Source organism: Sinohyriopsis cumingii, unplaced genomic scaffold (assembly GCF_028554795.1).
Source record: "Sinohyriopsis cumingii isolate HCF-2022 unplaced genomic scaffold, ASM2855479v2 utg000624l, whole genome shotgun sequence".
Classification (NCBI taxonomy): Eukaryota; Metazoa; Mollusca; class Bivalvia; order Unionida; family Unionidae; genus Sinohyriopsis; species Sinohyriopsis cumingii.
The window spans coordinates 2,812,894-2,821,173 of record NW_028315919.1 but is presented as its reverse complement, the minus strand read 5'-3'; positions in this window follow the sequence as shown (position 1 = coordinate 2,821,173).

The following is an 8,280-nucleotide window of genomic DNA, read 5'->3' as shown; positions in this document are numbered from 1 at the left end:
TATTTTATATCCGCTTCTAGTCGAAGGTGGAGCGCTTCTTTCGAAAACCACATTGGTTTTCAGATAGTAGGTTGTTGTTTTCAAGGTGATGTTTTAATCTGTTCGAGATTATGGTTTCCATTAGTTTACCGATGTTATTGGTAAAGGAAATGGGTCTATATGAATTTATGTTATTGGGGTCTTTACCCGGTTTAGTGATGGGAATAGCTATGGTTTGCTTTCAGCTATTGGGTAGTTGACCATTATTCCAAATTGTGTTTAATAGATCAATAACGGCTGTTATATTATTGGGTAGGTTTTTGTATATTATGTACCTTATTTGGTCTTTACCTGTTGATGTTTCTTTTTTGGAACCAATTGCTATATCCCATTCATGTAGAGTCATCTCGCTACTTAGGTTCGAATCATGGGTTCCTATGTCTTGAAAGAGGTGGGGTTGTGTTTTTCTACTTCCTATGATTTTGAATTTTTTTAGTATGGTTACTATTGCTGCTCATGTTGGTGAAATGATTGGCTAGTATATCAGCTTTTTCTTTATTGGTGGTAGCACCTCTTAGTTTGGGGGTCGAGTAGGTTGTTTTTCCTTTAATGGCTTTAATTTTATCCCAGACTTGTTTGACGTTTGATTTTAGGTTTAGTTTCGAATAGAAGGATTGCCATGAATTATCTTCAGCTGTTTTTATGGTTTGTTTTAGCAATTTTTATTTATCTTTGTATTGGAGGAAGTCAATTGAGCTTTTGGTTCGTTTAAATATATTTAGGGCTCTTTTTTTGTCCTTAAGTACTATTCTGCATTGCTCATTCCACCATGGTACTGTCTTTTTATTTTTGAGGTTTGTGACTCTTGGTATACTTAGTCTTGCTTCATTGATGATTGTACTTATTATATTATCATGATAAATGCTAATATCTGGGTTTTCTAAGTTTTCTGTGTTTATTTTAGCTAGCATAGTTTTAAACTGGACACAGTCTGCTTAGTCATATTTCCATCTGTGTGTGTGTGTGTGGGGGGGGAGGACTTGAATGGGGTTATGTTGAGGAGCAAAACAACAAAACAAACCCAAATATATTATTGAAACAAACCTACGCAAACGCTTACAAACCCCAAAATCTACTATTCACATAAGCGTACGAGTGCTCACACACACACACACACACACACACACACACACACACACTATTACAGCAGTAAAGAAGTGAGTGTTCATATTCACACTACTCCACATTTACAAGATTAACAACTTGAATAGTCTCTTTTCTACAGATTTGGATAGCCCTGAAAAGGGCTGTTTTTTTAAACTTCAGATGTTTCCTCGTTCGTCTCCGCTGTTACACCCGGGGATGTTGTAGCCACCGTGCTGTGAGCTCCAACTCCAAATCCCAATCCTATGCACGAGGCACCGTGAACACTGGCGGTGGTTTCTTTATTGTTACCGGCTGGGCATGGCAAATTGGCCTCATCAGGAGGATTATGTCTTTCTCCTTCTCCTTCTCTTCTTTTTTTTCTTCCTCTTTCAACTTCATTTCTTCTTGATCCTCCGTTGTTTGATCGTCTTTGATACGCCTGACATTCTCTAAGTGTATTTGGAGCTCTAAAAGTTTTGAAATCTTGCTACTCATTTTCTTCGCAGTTGACTGGGCAACGATGGGTAGCCTGACTGACGAGCATTTACCTTTATATTTGTCAAGCACGGACGTGAAGGAAAACATCCCGTTACCAAAACTTACTTGACCCATATCATTACCCAAACTATCCTGGATCGCGCGGACTCACATTTTACTTACAAACCCTAACTGCTAAACTCGTTCTCCACACCACACCCACAATGGATGCTTTTGTAGATCTTGCAGAGAAGAACTGGGTGAAGGAGTGGTCACTGCAGGGGTAGCGGTAGCTGAGGTTGTGTGGAAGTGCATGATGGTCACTTCTTTTTATAGTCGATGACTTGCGAAGCGTCGATCCAAGAATCAAAACTAGGAGGATATCCTTTCCAACGTACTTTGACTTCTTTGACACGTCGTTTTCCCACTTTACGGGTTCTTCGTTCGAGAATGCTTTCGATGTCGTACACTTCGTCTTCTTATTTGGTGACGCGTTGTAATTCTGGCAAGTAAAACGTGCCTTTTAACACTTCCCTGTTCATGTATTCCAATTTATAGACGGCAGGGTGATGGCCACGCACTCGTCCTGTGACGCGAAACAATTCGGTAGTCCAGTTGGGTAAGTAACCTTTGTCGAAAGTGCGTTTGGTTTTGCCAATGTGCACCCAATCTCCTACTGCCAACACTCCACTTTTCTTCGGGACAGTCACCGTCGGGAACGTACCAAACAGACGCTCGAAAACGGTCATTTCTTTGTTGGGAGCCTCTTCTCGGGGGGCATGTCCGATGCTTCGATGGTAAGATTGGTTGTACGCTTGAACCAGGTGGGGTAAGATGTCGATGTACTTGAGAGTGTGGTGATGCGTAAAATATTTTCACATGCGTTCTTTCAAAGTGCGTTGAAAACGTTCCACGATGCTGACTTTGGTTTCGGGATTCTCTGTGGTGCAAAAAAGAATATCACGTTTTTTTAATTCTTTTGGAAAGCTTGGTTCAGAAATTCGGTGCCTTTGTCGGTTTGCCATCGATGAGGGTGACGACCACTTTGTTTCAACACCAGTTGGAGGGCTCGCACTAATTCACTGCTCGATTTGGAAGTCAATGGCACGACCCAGACAAATTTAGAAAAGACGTCGATGACACAAAACAAATATTTGTAGACATGCTTGTAGGTGGTCCAAATGACAGACATCAGCTAAATCGGCTTGCCATTGATGATCGATGCCCTCCACTTTGGTGTGACTTGTGAAAATTTTTTATCGAATAGGGTTGTGTAAAGTGTAGGTGGCTTGTTCTTGTAACCATCGTTGCACTTGAGGTAAACGGAGACTTTTCAGACGGGTTTTGGCAGCACGATACAATTTTTGAACTCCTCTGTAACCTGCAGGATGGGATGCTGGCTAACACCTTCTCCATTTTTTAATAAGTCACTCACTCTTCGGTGATGGTACTTTGGACAGGGCGAGAGGGTGGTTTGGAAACAGCTTTATGTGTCCGATGGGCCACGGGAGTAGAAGTCAAAGGTAGTGGTGGAGGTGGTAATGGAATGGCTTTGGTCTTCATTTCTTTTTTCACTTCTGGTTTCCCCTCTTTCTTTTTCACTTCTGTCGAATGAGGAGTGGACATAATCTTTTTAACCGAATCTTTCATTTCTTCTCGTATGGGTAAGGGGGAAGGGGTCAACAAGGACGCTGCAATCTTACTAGGAATAGGAGCTACTGACGGTGTTTGAAAGACTTCTCGTACCGATTTCTTCCTCAGGCTTTCGTGGGGCTGCGTCTGTCATGACCACTGGTGGTAGTGGTGGTGGTTATGGACTTTTCATCAAGGCCTTAAAATCTTTCAGAGTGGGTAGAGATGCTTCTTTCAAAGCTTTCTGGTGAAAGAGTTGCAGTCGTTGCAAGATTTGACCGTACTTTTGCGATTTTTGGACAAATCTTGGCGATCCATCAACGACTGAAATTCGTGTTGTAACTGGGACATCTCGGTTAAATTTGGATTGGGAGGCAAATGCGGTGTCCGTTGTTCTTGACAACGATGGTATTCCATCCATTGTTTGTATAGCTCTAAAGCCAGTTTTCGTCCTTCCATTCGATTTCAAGGGTCACGTCAATATTTTTGGACTTCAGAGGTCTCTTTTATCTTCTTGATCCCGTTTGTTCTTGCTCCCACGAGTCCTCCCAGCATGGTTCCCAATACTCCTTTCAGCAAGGGTCCTAAAGGGTATTTTCTTTTGAGCCATTTGGCGAAGAACGTGACGATGTTTGGCTAAGCATTGTTTCTGGTGTTTTGACAAAGGTATCGTGCCTTTCACGACGTTCAAACAACATTCGCACACGGTATCGATGACATCTTTGGAGGCGGTTTGAGTTTTTATCGCATGGGTGGAGAAGCTTTGGACACGACGGACAACATGTCCCCATGTTTTACTAAACGAGGACGCAGTCCTTTCCTTTTCTTTCCTTTAGGTTTAGAAGAAGGGTGTTTTCTGGAGGGTGATATCTTTGGGTGTTCAGGAGCACAAAAACACTGACACCCATTCTTTTCCTCAGGCCTTTTTTATACTGGAACGAGTTGCCACTGATTGTCTTTACGTCGTATCAACTTGATGACCGGCATTACGCGTCGTGGAGGGGTTCGCAACGGACTAAATCGGGACCAACTTCTTGCGTAGACAAATCCGGTAAACTCTGTAACATGCCTGATCTCTCTTGGACTTGGATTTTGGGAGCAGGTATTATGTGAGCAGCTGCTACTGCAGCTAAAGAGGAGGAGGGTGTCACCGCTGCAGGAGAAGTTCTTGGAGACGCGGGTTTCCATTCTTTCATCAAATGAGGAAGAACGGGTGTCAAATTTGGTTTGGCAGACATCACCAATAACGGAGAAGTGGAAGAACCTGAGGCTACCTGAGACGTGGTCACCGTCGCTGCAGATCGTGGTTTTCGAATGTAAGGTTGCGTCCTGGCCGAAGTGTCACTTTTGCTGGTAGAAGCTGTTTTCTGAGGGCGTTTTTTTTCTTCTGGGGAATTTTCTTTTTTCTGTGGACTTTTCTTTTTCTGGAGTTGTGACCTAGTCTTGATACCGTTGCTCTTTTTCTTCCTCAGGCTTCGTTTAGCTTTTTTGGGAGAACTTTGGGGGCATTAGGATTCCATTTTAAGTGGGAGCGAATGATGACACCTCCTAGAGAACCGCTCCCTCCAGGTTTCAAAATGACTTGCTTTTTGGTTTGAGTGTCGATGCGGGGATCGGCTAGTTGCGTAAAGGGTACTTTGTTTCTCTCAAGAAAGCGTTTTGTTTGATGAGGAATGTGAATGATACCTTGCAGTAATTGACGTACTGTCACCGTAAACCATCGTAAGACTTCTTTGAGACTGGCTTCTAAGACACGAGCACGTATTTGTGGATTTTATTCGTGAATGATGCTGTACAAGGTACGAATCAATTTGACGGGAAGATGAGACTGAAGGGACGTCATGATGAAGGTGTGTGAGACAGACCTAAAGTATCCGAGGTATTTATAGATTTTTTTGTTAAGTCGACGACGGGGATGTGAAAAGGATAGGCCATCTGTCTTGACACCAATGGTGAAACGAATTGGTACGAAATCACAAATAATCGGGGGTGGTGGTGGTTTTTTTTAAAAATCGACACGTAGATAGGCGTGTGGGGTTTCAGCGGCATCGTCGTACGCATGAGTCAGCATAGGCGTTCCTAACTGTTTAGCTAAGACTTGCACTTGCGATTTAACTCTAGGACTTTTAAACAAGACCACATAATGAGCATTGAGACTGATAGTGCGATGGTCTTTACTTTGTTGCACAAATTTTGAGTAATGTAAATGACACTGGCATTACGATGATGCCCTTTGCAAGTAAACCACAGTTTAATTTCTTCTTCGTCTTCTCCTAACATGTCATCGAAAAATGCCCAGATGGGTTTGACTGGGGTCAGACACGATTCCGTCGTCTTCGCTAGGAATGCCTTCCACAAACATGATGGAATCGCCTTGACTTTCTCGCTAGAGGCTGTACGCCGATTGCCACTCTTTGTAACACCACGCGATTCGTTGAGGTGGACGATCGATCAAATGATGTTTATGTTCGATCAAACGTTTGACTAATTCGGTTTTGCCTGAACCGCTAGGTCCGGCAATTAACATGTGAAAGAGATGGCGAAGATACAAGGCCTCCAAACTAGCACGGTCTAAGTTTTCGTCGATGACTTTGAAAGTGGAGGAAGAAGGAGCAGAGACAGCAGAGGTAGCCATAGTGTAAGGATTGTCACTTTTGACACAAAGACAGACAAAACAAGAGTTTTTGTGCCTTTTCAGGACACGTTTATTGCAAGTTAAAATGGAACAACATGAAAGACAAAAATACATAAAAGCCAAATGGTTAAGTACAACGATAAAATACACATCAAAATGATCAAAGTTGAATATAAAGAAGTCACTGTACATCATGGTTTTGGTAACCAAGGTGTCCTAGGGACAGTGTGTAATGTTCTTACAGTCTCTAAATGGAGTAATGTCACACAAGTGTCCTCCCGGAATGGTCTTTCGGGAATGCCATTGACAGTCCTGTCCTGAAGGGAGTGGTTGTCCTGGTGACGGGTTCTTCTGGTACTAACACAGGTTTAAAAGTGAATTTTTTCCTTGTACATTTGAATGGAGGATCACACCTCTTGAGCATAATGGGCCACTTCTTTGGTCCAAGCTTCAAAACCCCAATTTTTCCAGTCACGTGCATCTGTCCAATGAGGGTGTAAGTCACAAGCTACACACACACACATCGTCATACACATCTTCGATACCTAAAAGTTGACAAATCTTTTTTCCCGTAGAGGTCGAGAATTATCCAGATGAAAACGCAAGGTTTGAACAAAATGAGTTTCTCGTGCTCATTTAAAGGAAGCACTTTCATGTTTTATTTGGTGGTAAGTACTGATCGTAAAGAGTCCACAAGGAATCGGCTGTTGAACAAAATCCTAGAAAGCAAGTAACTAAGACACACCACACGACGACCCAATTCAGTGGACACAGTTCTTGTCATAAATGTTGGTAATCTTCCAATGTTTTAATACTCTTATAGATTTCCTTCCATGGAATCTGTTGTATCGCTTCTGATTAAGGTTGTGGCATAGTAGCCAGTTTTATACCCTCTTTTGTCGGATGTAATAAGTGTACTTTCTGCACAGAGATGATCGTATGCTCAGAGATGATCCAGTGACGAATATAAATTGTTTATTCACTAGTTCACACACTATACATCGCATAGAATTTTCCTCTAAAGACAAAACTCGATAACATAAAAGATTTTGGTAATCCTCTAACTTTTCCTCTGGAACTCGTTGTAGTAAGACCAACATGTAACAAGTAGGACGAGTAGACACCAAAGTCTTCTGGTCCTCGTCCAGTTGAACAATGTCTCTGACCATTGGGACATTTTCAAATGAATCAGTCCTCTAATAGCATTCAGGTACCAGCTCTAATAGCATTCAGGTACCAGTGGTTTAAACACCGGTGACGTAACGGATGCAATTGTTTTTTTGTGTTTCACTTGTATTTTGACCAACTCTCGGTAAATGCGTTCTCTCAAACTCCACAGGCAAACCACGAATGTTCTCTTCTAAATTATCCATGATCATGTCATACTAAGCCCTCTTTTGTTGTAGGTAATAGGTGTACTTTTTGAACAGCATCGGTTTTATTTTAGTTCCGTACCAAAATGATTTAGCCACTAACTCACACACCACACGTCGTAAAAAAGTTTCCTCCTGAACCGAGATTTCTTGGTGTAAAAGATTTTGGTAAACCTCTATCTCGTCTGTTGGAATTCGGTGTATTAGAATCAGTGGCATCCATTAACTTTATGAATCTCACGCGAATCATCAATGTCCAACCAATTAAACACTTTGAAAGGAATCAGTCATCTTATACCATTCAGGTACCAGTGGTTTAAACACCGGTGACGTAACGGATGAAATTGTTCTTTGCGTTTCACTTGTATTTTGACCAACTCTTGGTAAATGCGTTCTCTCAACTCCACAGGCAAACCACGAATGTTCTCTTGTAAATTATCCATCCAGGGATTACTGATATCATCCCACTAAAGGTAGGTAGTGACAATTCGGAGACCATCGAGAATATTCTAGGTATGCAGAATCTTGTTGTTCCCACTGGTGTAGTGACACACAACAACTGAAGCACTTGACTCTATCCCCTTTCGCCGATATTTAGGCCTTTTCCTTGGAACGATTGAAAACAATTTTCAAAGTCGCAGTGTTCAGGCAAACGTACAGGGAACAAATATTCGTCTTTCACAGGTTCATTTCGATGAAGGAAGGGTGAAATCGACAGGATTTTGCTCAGTTTTGGATGACATCCGTAGGGTGGTAGACGCATGGTCTCAAGTGAAGGTTGACATTGACAATGATAACCAGTAAAGAGTCCACGATAATAAGTGTCATCGCTTTTGCATCCGCTAGGTTTGACACGCACAGCATCACTTTCCATGGTAGGTGTAGTGGTAGTAGCAGTTATAACAAAGTTCCCATGATGCTTTACTGCATCGCTGAGGTCACAGCGTATTGTATCGCTTTCATTGCAAGGAACAGCATCGCACTCCACTTGAGAGTCCCCAAACTTGAATGATGTCTGTTTAAAAGGATTCATCTTTC